The sequence below is a fragment of the Meleagris gallopavo genome, chromosome 17 (genome assembly GCF_905368555.1).
Source record: "Meleagris gallopavo chromosome 17, MGAL_WU_HG_1.1, whole genome shotgun sequence".
Taxonomy (NCBI): Eukaryota; Metazoa; Chordata; class Aves; order Galliformes; family Phasianidae; genus Meleagris; species Meleagris gallopavo.
In genome coordinates this window covers 3990537-4003856 of record NC_139420.1, presented here as the reverse complement: position 1 = coordinate 4003856, position 13320 = coordinate 3990537, and the positions used below count along the sequence as shown (strand labels likewise).

Genomic DNA, 13320 nt, shown 5'->3' with positions numbered 1-13320 from the left:
TGGTTAAGCATCATTTGTCATTGCCAATATGTATATCCTTTGAAATAAATCCTGATGCGTTTGATATTGCCATTGATTGTAAAGGACTGCTAGAAATAACTGCAATTATTTTGGGCAGGTATGGTGAAAGCAGTACCTCTGAACATAAGAAACACCCTACTGGGTCAGATCAGTTTCATTTCCTTCTTATAGCAGTTTCCCTATCAATGAAATGGAAATCCTTTGAGGATGACAGACTAGAAAACTTGTTAATCACTGAGATATTTTATGTATTTTTCTTTTTCTTTTGGTTACCAGGCTTTGAATTCAAGGGAAATCTCCACGGTGATAAATAACAATTGCTCTTTAAAGCCTCAGGGAATCAGAGTTTCCCAAAAGATTCTACACATGAAAGTATTTATTTCTAAGGCTTATATGAATTAGATTAATACATAGTTGACAACTACCAAGGAGAATAGCCTTTAGAGCAGGAAGCATCGCTTGGCAGATAAAAGGCTTTTATTTAAAAAAGGGGATTTTAGTTATCCCAGAATCATTCTGATGTTTGCAGCTTTGGTTAAGTTGGTGAGATAATCTCTCAGACACCTGTTTACTGAGTGAAACCTCCGTTACAGAAGTCTTTTCTGACTGTGCTGCTTATCTTTTTATTGAAAATCCTTTTTCATGAAATAGTAGAAACAGAATACTATTCCACATAACAAGCATAGCTGTGGTGAAAGAAGAAATCCAAAGGCAATGAACTGGATATTTGCTGGGTGGATGGGAGAGGAGGGAATCACCCTTTGAAGGTCTGTTTCAGTCTTTATCTTCCTGAAAAGCGAGTTGAAGATGAAACAAGCTTGTTGCAATCTCTGATGATGTATTTCTTTGCTCTGAAATGAATCTGCCTAGGCAAGGATTGCATTAGCATGCTGAGAGCTACGATTTCTCTCTGTTGTACAGAAATGGTATATGGGATATCAGTAGTGTCACTTGCTGTTATGGACAAAATGAATTATTTTTGGTTTTGAGAACAGATAACTGATTTATTTGAAGTAAATAGTCTGACATTTGTTGGTATATCGATTGTTCTGTGTTATCGTAAATGCTGAGCTCAGGCCATGTTTTCTTGTTGAAACACTTCTGGTGAAAAAGATTTGCTTTTTTTTTTTTTTTTGGCTTAAAATTCATTTTGAACAAGACACAAAGACATGAGAGGTGGAAGAAATGAAGATTTTAAGTTCTTTGCTAACTTCCAGTGGAGGTGGAGAGGTGGTGTTTGTTTTTCTTTCCTCTTTGAGAGAGAGGAGAAAGCATACTAGATGACACTGATTTTTAGAAAGCAAATCAGTCCTGTGGTACATCTCAAAGCAATGTCAATATTCCAAAACAGCTGTCAGTTTTGAAAACTTTGTCTTGCAGGCATGTTATAATTTCATGTCTACTGAAGATGCTGATCTGTGCAGTTGAGGCATCAAGTGGAAGCTTTGGTAGGCATGAAGGAGTTATTCCATGGTGTTGTGTAGTGGTGTTTTTTGGCATTATTTTCCTTTTAAAAAACAAACCAAACCAAAACAACAACAACAACAACAACAAAAACTGTTCTAACAGCTTACCTGACCCTGCTGTAGAAAAGGACAGCTGGTGCCCACTGCTCATTGCTGATGTCCCATGAGGCAGTGACCGAGTGCTGGTAGCAGGTCTGAAAAACTCAGTTCAGTTCCCTGATTCTGTGGTTGAAATCTCTCTTTTCAGTAAAAACTTCCTGGATGTGACCCAGCAACCCACGAGGTGCTGATACCTCCCAGGAAAGAGCAGTGGACTGCAACAACCAGGGAGAAGTGAGCGCATATGCTGGTTCTGCCTGGGGGCTGCTTTAACCTTTTCTGTGGCCACTTGCCTGGTTAGATGTAGGGCTGCATCCTCTCGTGTTCATGGGTTCCCAGCACAGCGATCCCTACATCCTGTGACGTGCATTCACATTTAATCATCCTAAAGAAAAACACACCACACACTATCCTCAGGCTTTGTGGGTTTATTTTCTGCTTCTTGTATAGTATTCATTGAGGTATTGCAACATCCTAGTGCTGAAGTAAACAACATGTGATCATTGCTTTAGGAAAAGAATAGCTACAAATCTTCTCTGGCACAAGTGAAATAGACTAGTCTAAATGACCTCATATCCTCAAATCAGTGGAATTGAAACTGTTCTTAAATTGTATCTAATTCAGAAGCCTGTTACAGTATCCATACAGTTATCAGCCTTAGAACACCAGTAAAGTCAAAGAAAATGACTAACATGACAGGGAATGAAGTGAATTATGCATGGTAGTACATTAACGCAGTAGGAGCACTGTCTGAATAAACAGGTCTTCCTCCCATGCATCTAGTCAGTGCAAGCTGTTGTGAAAGCAGTTCAAACAATGCTGATAAGTTACAAGATCTGAGTTTTTCCCACAGCCCTTTCCTGCTGAGGTGACCTTTGAAGTCTCTGCAAGTATTTTCTATATGCTTATCACAAAATGTGAGCAAGTTGGTCGGCATTATGCTCAGGAGTGTCAATCCTGTTCCTAACAGACTTCAACTTCCTCTAATAAAAGGGGTTTTGGATTTGCCATATATTATCAGTGGTAGAGCGACTGGGAAAATCTTAATAGAAGTGAAGAAATAGAGAAGAAGGGAAGTATCACTGTGCTGTATTCCTACCAGTGGGAGGGATGTCTGGGCCCCCAAAGGAGAGGTGGATTGCACTGAGTATTGACTGCTCAGTAAGGGAAACTCGTGTTACTTCTAGAAGTTGGGTAGACTTTGAACAGAAATAAGGCAGCATCGTTGTAACTTCTGTAGACTGTAAAACAGCACAGGACAGAAAAACAAAACAAAAAAGCTATAAATTCCTAAAATACAGATCACTGAAGTCTTCTGTGCACTTCCTGGAGCTGTTGTAAGTTAACACCGCTGGATTCCATAGGGCTGCATTGATTGATTGTCACTTCACCAATTGCTGTGTATTCAGGCTTTTCTAATCTGAGTCATGGTTTGTGTATACTGTATGTAGGGATTAGAAAGCAAAATCCTCAGGGCGAGACCTTGTTCCTGAATGCTTCTGTGAACCTCCCTCACACCCAGCAGGCTACAAATAATGGAAAGATCATAACGTACTGAAAACAAGTCATTCTTGTGAGGTTAACTTTCAGAAAGAAATGCATGTGTAAGCTGAGATATTTGAAGGTTACTGGGAATCTGGCCACTCAATTTCTGTTTGTAGTGCTGGGGAGCCAGTGAACTGAAAGCATTAGGCAGCTTTGAAAAGTTCGGCCTGTGTGCATTGCTGGCTTTGTTCTATAGTTCAAAATACTTTTCCAGACATTAAAGGATCTTTCCATCTGTCTTTCCATGGCATGATATACTACATTTGAATTGGGATAGTAATGTACAGCGCAGGGCCAAAACAAAAATTGGGAGTGCTGAATGCTTTGTGTTACTCTGCTGGGCAGCAGCTGAGCTCTAATGAGTTGGAGAGGGTGCTGAGCTGATTTACTGGTGGCACTGAGGAAGATAAGTAAAGGGAAAGGGGGTGAAGTTATCTGTCCTGATTAGAGAGAAGAGTTGAAAAATGGATACTTTGTCCCCTCCTTAGGTTTATTGTTATAGATCTTTGTAGTGCAACAAACTGCACCCAATGGACTGTAGGTTATAAACAGTTCCTGAATTACCTTTATCCAGCAATCAAATCAGCCTAAGACAATGGACAATTAGTAGTGATAATCTACAGATTGGATGAAGGATAGAGGATAAATGCAGTGAGAAAAGCTATTAAACTGATCAGTGGAGACAGCTTTATATGTCAGTTCCTAATAAATATTGACAGCAGGCAGCGTTGGGTGATACTGAGATCTGTTAAAACCGAGGGGAAGATGCACATATACTGCTGTGTTCAGGAGCTGGGTAGTAAAGTTCAGTGATGCTAAAGTTTATAGAAATCTGAGAATCAAAAGCTATTGCCTTCCTTTTAAAAAGATTGTCCTGCACACCCTGATCAGCTGCCTGTAAGATGGAGCTTTGTGCAGAAGTCTTAAAACAAGAAAAACCTTTAGTAAATAGTGTGATCTTTGCAGGGATTTTCTTTGTATCATGAAAGCGGTCACTTCCACAGTGCATTCTCAAATTCTGGGTTCCTTCATTCTCAAATTCTGGGTTCCTTCATTCTCAAATTCTGGGTTCCTTCATTCTCAAATTCTGGGTTCCTTCAGCCTAATTCAGAGCTATTTCCATTAGTGAAATTGACTTCTGCACTTCAGGCTGGTAGGTTTGAAGTCTTTTCCTTAATATACTGATTGGAAAAGTAGGATAAATTGATAGGGGTTATCTTAGGAAGAGCCCATAAAAGGGAAAGAGTAAAAGTGTGGCATCAGGGCATTGGCAGTCTGACAGCATGGCTAGCTATAGATTCTGCAGCAGCTGGGGCTGAAGTTTTTGTTTAATCTTCGGTGAATGTTTGTGTGTAAAATAAATTTCAGAAATGTTACACTGAAATGTCTTGTTAAAACCTCCTCCTGGAAGTACTTCGCTTTCCTTATTAGCCTTCAGTCTCAGCAAACTAGTGCAGTAATCTGTCTTTTCCAAACATGCAGCAGCACTTGTTGCCAAATGCCCTGGTTGGTTGTGGGGCAGAGCGTGGCTCCAAAAAAAGCTTGTGCATGTGCAAGGCTGCTCACAGATCAGGAAAGGCACCTTAATCTTTGTTTAGACTATTAGCCACTTGTGTTACTCAAGTTACAAAAGTGAATTAAATCCTTGATTACTAGCCTGATTAGAAACAATGGTGGCTCATTAAAAGATCATACCATATAAACTGAAGTCCTCCCAAAGCAGCACTAAGGAGGGAAACTTCATATTACTGAGAGTGGATTTTAGTTGAACAAAGATGTTTGCTGGCTGTTTGAAAAAAGGCTGTGATGTGATGCATTAGGGAACCTCCTGGGAATCCCCAGTATGATTATCTGACAAGCTGTTGGGGTCCAAGGCCACTATAAGCAAGAAAGTGTGTGAACCTGTAGGTCTGAATGGAAATTAGTATTCCTGAGTAAAATTATATGAAAAGCTTTAAAACCCAGTGCATCTTTTATAGCTGAAAAAGCAGTAGCAGCTTGCTGGAATGATACTGGAAGGGACATCTAGTCATAGCCCAGGGTTTTGTGGCAATTTTTGGGTGAGGAGGGAGGGAGGTATGTGGGTATAATCCAAGGTACTTGGTCCAGTAGAACCATAAAAACTTGTTGTTTTCATCTGTATTTGTTTTATTGGCGCTTGTGGGTCTCATTATTTAAGATGGAAACTGCTAGATTGATTGCAGTTCCTTTTGGCTGAGTGTCACTCCTCATTCATGACAGCACATACACAAGGAACTTGAATTGTTTTTTATGTTCTTATGGTATTTTGCAGTTGAAGCTTCCTCAAAAGACATGAGGATGGTGGGAACTGCTGTTCTGCTTCAGGAATTAATTTCTAAAGAATGCTGAGTGTTCTTACAGAAGTATAGAGCATCTGACCTCATTTTTGTCACTATTTCCTTTGGGAGCCCAGTGGGGTGCCCTGTGCTTCCTCTAAATCCCACTCTGTCCTGTGTTCATCTTCAGAGAGATATGTTGGGATGTGTAATACTCTCTTGAGAAGAAAGTTGCATTTTTATAAGCTTTCACTGCACGGAGAAGCTGATTAATTTGTGCTTTATATTAGACTGGGTTAAAAAGAAATTGAGCATGTTTTGTTTGTTTGTCTGATTCCTGGTGGGTTACAAAATGTTTCTATTAGCAAAGCTGCTGGGGGTTAATTTGCAGTAACGGTCTAATCATCTCCAGCAGCATTGTTTTAGGTTTTCATTTTGCTGCTTAAATCAGCAAGACAAGAGAATAGAAGAGAGCTCATATCTTGGGGAGTGTTGTGGAAGAGTAAGTGGAGAAATGTTTCAGACATGGCCCTCTGCCTTATCAGCTGTCAGACTGCTTAAAAAGACTGCTTTTTCTTACAAATTAGGATGTAATCCTTGATTTCTAAAGTGCGATGAGACCGAGCTGTTTGTATGAAAGAGAGGCTCATTAAAAAAGGAATATGTGGCATTTAAACACTGAAGTCCAGAGCTCAGTTCCTCAGCCTCTCTGATTAGTCATTAGACAACATAAATAGCTGTGGATCATGAATCACAACTTGGTTTTAAAGATTATGGCCCAGTGTGTCAGGCAGTCTTAAGTCATATGTTGCCTTTCACTCACCCCAGGAGTGCTGGAGAAGGCAGTTCAGCCTTCTAGCTGGTCATTAAGGCACAGATGTTGCTGACCTGCTAGTGGGGTTCCTCATTTGGCATATTGGGCATTTGTGGATCCCATGTTAAGAGGGTAAATTTTCCTGTAGAGTACGTGGCTGCTTAGGCCTTGCTTTGCAGTAGTTTTAAACATTTAGATGATGTGATGTTAATTGCTGAAGTCAGTCATGTGATGTGCCTGGTCTCAGCAGGTTGTAGAAATACAACCACAAGTGTTTTTCTGCTTGAGGTTATGTCTAGCTTAGAAAAATCCCCGACTGTGTAGAGAGTCCTTCCTCTGGAAAGGAAACACCAATCCACAGTGGGAGGCTGTCGCTTAGGAATGTTCCCGAATTTAGTCCTGTCAAAAGTAATGAGAATATTCACAGGCTGCTTTTTATCTCTAGATACAAGACATTCATGAGACCACATTAGTACCAGCTTCTTTTCTCTTCCCTAGCAGACTGATTACAGTTTTGCAGGAGAGAAGGGAATGAGCAAAACACCTATTTTGTGTTTACTTAGCTGGTGTTGGTTGGTTGCCTCTGTCAGTGATAGTGGACAATGTTCACTTACATACACGTAAGTGCACATTTTCTGAGAGAGTAGATGAAAAAATAGTTTGAATTCATTTGTCTACTCAGTGCATTGTGAAGAGGACAGAGCTGGTCCAAACAGACAGGCTTAGAACAGGTATAAGAATGGAAAGTGGTAGAATTACACCGGCCAATTGTAGTGTCAGCAGGGTCACGCAGCCTTGCAGGTAATGTAGTAGTGGCATTCAAGTGCATTACATGCATCCTTGACAATGGGTTTTGATTTCTTGTTGGGTACTGCTGTGCTCATGATGACATGAAAGTTGTAGTTCCAGCCTTAATGAGCTCAACTTCACAACGCTATCAGCAACCTTCCAGCCTAGTCCATTAGGGTCTGGTCTTGGTCGTGTTTCAGAGTAATTCCTTGGTGACCTTCTGTGTCTTAAATCAACCTGTACAAAACCATAGAAAGGACACTGCAAACAGCAGTCTAGCCTGAGTATAAATACATGAAGTAGCTGTATAATCTCCGTTTACTAAGACTCCAGGGTACTGCTTGAAATTTTTATCTGTCTCAGACAAAGCTATTGTAGTTAATGCTGGGTGAAAATATTGACATAGCAGAGAGAAGACTTTATCTGCTGTCTATAGACAGTGACAGCTGGTTAATTTTAATATTAATTCTTTAGAAGATCTGTAAAGAAACTCTGCAAGAGTTCGGAAATTAATATGCCTTGCCTCTCTTCATGATGCTCAAGTATGACTAAAGCGCTGTCATTTATGGTTTGCATTCTTTAATTTTCCTAGCATCTCAGGTAATGGGTGCTTTGTCCATTGCTATGGCAACAAGAGTGTTTTTCTTACTCAAAGTAAACACTGACATAAAACCCTCTCTAGCATTCCTTTTATTCATAGTATATACCTAATGTCGTAGCTGTGCAAATATGTCATGATTGTAGTGGATAGAGAGCAATAAACCCGAAGTCTGGTGACCTGGTTTATAACGGGTTTTGCTTTTCAGCTCATGCGTAATTTTGTCAGCTACTTCAACACTTCTCACTCCTACCTGTGCTCAATTAGATTTCAAATACTTGAGTGGGGGATGCAGTCCCTGCCTGTGTTGTTGATGAGCATTTATGGGAACTGGGACCTCATAACAGATGAAGCGTGCTAACTTTGTGCCTTTGAAGCTGAACTGATCCCGTGAATTTTTGGCATTTGTTCAAGTTCCCACCTATGCCTTTTCTGAACACATGGGATGGAGTAGCTGTTCTTTTCCTCTGCTAGTACTACGATTTTTGTTGCCTTAAATAAATAAATAAAAAATGCATGGAGAGTTGTTAGGTTTGGCTCTTGAGGGGGGAAAATCCTCCTGGAAAAATCATTTCTGCAAGTATTTCATAGGGTTCTCTCTGCCTTCCATCATAGTTGGTGATGAAAGTTAGTAAACTTTGCCTTTATTTTAAATAAAAATTAGATGTAACTCTACAAGAAGGTGCTTGCATGTTCTGGATTATATTTTATGTACTTTGAGTGTTTCAGATGGAACCTCACTAAACGTCTTCACAGCTCTTTTAGATTCAACTCTATTAACTGTTACAGGGATTCCCTGTGGGTGATTGGCTGTACCTCCTTGCACCAAAATCAAGTGCAATTTAGTCTGATAGACCATTGTACTGGGAATGATCGCATTAAAAACACTGTGCGTGGGCAGAAGAGTTTGAAACTATAAACCCCCTGAGCTTTATGTGCTGTGGCCAAGCATGTGCAGTAACTTTAAAATCAAGATCACACTTAATATTAGTAATCCTTCAGGTGGGAATGTGCCATCTACTGCAATTAGTATTTTTGTGAAGGATCTGGTTGCTTACCTACTTGATGTGAATTGCCTGACGCTTCTCTGCTTGCGCAGTTACTTTAAGGTATGCTAATCTACAGTTAGCTAGGTATAAAATAATACTGGTTATTGTAGTTTGAGGATGTATGCAACAGTGAATAAAAATATAAAGCTAATATCAAAAGGCGTTGTTCTGGGGAATGCCTTGCATAGCACTGCACGACAGCACAGCAGGTAGCAGTACTCGCTGAGAAGAGCCACTTTGGCTGTGCAGTGTTAAGCAAGGCACGGCTAAGTCTCAGCTGGGGTTGCAGCCATCTCTGGGAATGAGACTGCTCAGGGACTCCTTGTTCTGGAAATCTCAGACTGTCCTGTTGTGTGGCATAATTATATCCTGCCTCCACGTATCTCACTGCTATTCGCTTCTATTATGCCTATTTATTTAAATCCTAGCTATTCAAAGGCGAAATGTAAGGGATTTGTGACAGGAGCAAGTGAACATGAGTGCAGTTGTTCTCTGCCCAAAAGAGCTTCAAGGGATAAGAAATGTTACTTTGATAATTGTTTAAATGGTGCTTAAGGGGCCCCCTGGGCTACTTACATTGTCTCCGTGATTTGCCTCTTCCTGCCAAACACTCAATGGGTTCCGTGTCAAAAACATGAAAGAGTGGGGGAAAAAAATGCAGGAGGATGGCAGTGAGTGAGTCTTTATACAAACATAAGGAAATGAGTCGGTCACATGGAAAAAAAAAAAAAAAAAATCACAATCGTCACTCCAACATCTATATGTACTAAAGCTGTTACTCAATAAGTAACTTTCTACTTTTATTTGTTTTCAAAATAAAATGGAAAAACAAGAAACACAAACTGGGTTTAACTCAATATGACCACGTTCTTATGTCCTAGGGAAAGAAATAATAATTTTGCAGACTCTTCTCATCTTAGTTCAGTTTTAGAGCTTTGTCATTCGGAACAGAAAAGATACTTCTGTGGAATTCAGTCTGGGTAGGTAATCTTGGACAAAACTGGAACGTGATTGGAGGTTTTTAAACCTGATCATATTTTCTGGTACGTTGCCTATGGCTTTGAACACCAATAGTAGAGTGCTGCTTCTAAGATTCCAAATGAGTTTTCCTGGCAAGTAAAGCCAATTGCGATTAATAACCAAACTTGGGTTGCTTTCCATTCTAAACATTTGGATTGTTATCTGTGATTAAATGTGATTTGGCAATGTTTGAGTCTTGAAATCAGTGTGTCACCAAGGCAGGCTCCTGTGACAGTCGTAACGATGTTGGGGCAGATTTCTGGAGCACAAATTCCTTGTCCAAGCAAAGAGCTTTGCATAAGCAGCCTTGTCTAATGGGAAGAAATTTGAGTGCTGTGTTTTCAAGCTATTCTGAAGCACTTTCAAGCTGTTTAAGAACAGGAGGTCCAGAGTGGAGGAGCTTGTATAATATAGGGTAGAGATGCTGGAGTGTATGACAAGGTGATTAAAAACTTGGGCTGAATCCTTTTCATCATTATAAAACTGCCTGTTCTTAGACTTGTTCCCACATTACTCTTTCCACTACACTATCCTTCATTTCCTACCTGTCACGGTCTATCTGCAACACTCCTCTAATTAACAGATCAAGTGAGAGACAGCTCATCCTCTGCCTGTGTCTGTAGCTATGCATGCAGAAGGCTGGCTGTGCACTGCTGCCCCAGCACAGAGCATGCAGCACTGCCTCCCAGTAGCTTACAAACCTAGCGAGTGGTTTCACTGACCACCTGTTGTACATGCCTGAGATAGACTTAGCACAAGTCCCTGAAAAATGGACCCCTATCCTGCTGTGAAATATGTTTAGAACTATTTATATATATAAATATATTTAGATTCTCTCAGAAGCACAAGTATGGTGTCACTGTAGAGGTGTAACTGTCAGATGTGGATGTGTGGAACAGAGATGGTGAAACAGCAGCTGTAAGAGTTTGCTTGCTTTTTCTGCATTCTAGAGACAGAATGATGCTTCCCAGCCTTTCAGGTGCTGAACCTTAATTCTTGTGTTTTACCTCTAGTTAGTACATTTCTTGTGCAATCCTGATGGGATCATTTCAATTAAGCTTTAAATTCGGATATGAGCAAATTTACATAAAGGAATAACTGTTGGTTACACTGAGTGTTTGCCTAGGTATTTTTATTTCTATTTAAACTAGTTGTTCAATTCTTTCGCTTTATATGCACTTTCTGCTCCTTTTCTTCTTGCTGGAGAGAGAAATAAAGAGGTTGGAGCTGAAATATCTCTTGTCTGATTAAATACAAAGTGAGGCTTGCATTTTGATCTGATACTGCTTGGGTTCCCTTATACAAGAGGAAAAATATCATTCCAGCATGTGATGAGAGGGGACAGAATGTTATCACAGTTCCAGTGTTTGTATGTTAAATTTCTGTGTGGTCAGGCTTGAAAATAATAATGTGAGAATGGTTCTGACTTTTCTAAAATGATAGCCTCCTAGACAAGTCATACTCATACGCACCCAGTTCAATGAAATATAGTTATTTAGTAATTAGCAAGTGGTAGTGAAATGACTAAAGCAGTAGATGATGGACTAAGATGCCATCAGCAGCTGCAAACCAGCAGCTTTTCAGCCTTTGCACTCCTGTGATGTGAATGTATGATACGGATGCCAGTGGTCAGTCAGTAGATTTTAATGTATTTCATCATAGTACAACTTGATTTCTCTATCTCACATATATACATAATATATGTAAATATGAAATACAGACGTTTATGTTTGTAGTTTAAACTTCAAGTGTTTGAATATCAAGAGAAAGTGTACAAGCAGAGGACAAACCTGTAGGGTTAACAAAACCTGGTGGTGTTTTCGCCTAGAGCCAGAGTTTCATACTTGAAGCCTTCCATCTGCAGGACATCTCGACTGTCCTGTGGGCAGATGTCAGTGTTTCTCCCAAGAAATGCTTGCTTTTTTTTTTTTTTTGGCAATTACAGTTGAGCTAGCCAGTCTGCATCCATGTGGTGGTGTTGGTTTCTGCTGCTCAGGGTGACTACTAGGGTCAGAATAGACAGTAGAGAAGTGAGACTTGAGTGTATGTTTTTTTTTCTCATTGTAGTCTTCTAGATACTGCTTCTGCATTCACTAGTCTGAGAGCTGATTGCTGAGACCCTGTGCAAAGGCTAAATGAGAGACATTTCTCTTATTTCTGCTGTTTGTGAATGTATGCCTGTATACCTCTGTGTGTCTGCATAGGTCAATCACGATCTGGCTTCACAAATTTAGGAAGATGGGAAAGTGAGAAGAAATGAGCAGCAATAAAAATAAGGTGCATTTTCTTTGCAGCCTCTGGCTTGTAAAAGAAATTAAAAGAACAGAACTTTTAGATGAGGTGTGTAACTGACTTCAGATATCTATGCTCATTTATTTTGCAAGATGAAGCTCTCCTGAGGGTTGTTCCAGCCTGCAAAGCATATGAAGTAGCATCTTTTTTTTTCAGCATACAATCTAGGAGAAGAGTTACTGGATGAAAATGTCTGGGGATGTGTTTGTACAGCATCAGGTACAATAGAACTTGGATTGTTATTAATCAAAACAATCCTACACTTCCACAATATGTTTGTATTCTACAATATTCTTCTTCTCCTCTTTGAAACACATATTTTTCTAAAGTTTGTTGAAATGCCAGTTGTATAACAAAGGGTTTCATCCAGAAACTTTTCACGTGTCCATTTCTGAAACAGTACTACTCCCAGATGTGAGCTTTTTTCCCTGACAAAACTCTATATAGATAAGTGGATTTTTTCTTCTGTCTTCATCACCCTTTTTTTTTTTTGTTATGATCATCTTGATTCTTAGTAAAAATGATATTCTTTGCATCCTCTGCCTTAATCTTACTGCAGTCAGTGATCATTTTTTACTCTAGGTATTACTAGGAATTTATTCATGGAAATGGCCTCACAGTCTGAGCATTTTTTTTGGTGGGTTGTGATAGTGCCATAAAACTCAGCTACTGATCCATGTAAATGCTGTGTAAAGGTTGCTGTTAATGGCATAGATCTCAATTGATCCAAAATCTGATCCTGTGACAACTTAAATCCATGTCAAAGCTTCCATTGACCTCAACGAGGACACGATCAGATCAACTTCTGCTAAGAACTAGCAGCCTGTAACAACAAACTCCAACCTCTCGTTATCACAGTTGTTAACAGCAGAAGATGGGTTATTAATCTGAGGCAGATCCAGAAAGAACAACTTCTCTATATTAAGTCAAGTACTTGAACTGTTTGTGCAGGAGTGCTAATGAGGGCAGGAGTGAGGCTGAAGAGAAGTGAGACAGGTCTGACGTAGAAGTAAATAGGGGAAGGTGGCACCATGGTTTAATTGCTCATTGGTGGAGATTAGGAAAGATGTGAGGGGGAAAATGCATGGAATTATGGATGTAGAATATATGTATACCACTAACTTGTGGTGGGTGGAGTTGGCTTAAAAGAGAAGTCTGAAATGTCCTTTTGCCCACAGGAAAAGGTTTAATGTTACAGTTGTAATTTCCTACATCTGGATGTGGAGTTGTTCTGTTTGATTCTGCTAGACAGTCTGTGGAGCCTTTACTGCCTGTTACCCAATGTGTTAATTTGTGTGGGGTACGTTTCTACAGTCAGTGTGCTGTTAAC

At 39.8% G+C, this 13320-nt stretch overlaps 1 protein-coding gene across 1 annotated transcript in view; it reads left to right on the top strand.

The window, feature by feature from the left end:
- TMEM132C (transmembrane protein 132C) overlaps positions 1-13320 on the top strand; it is a 180995-nt gene that overhangs the window by 51456 nt on the left and 116219 nt on the right. The window lies entirely within an intron of this gene.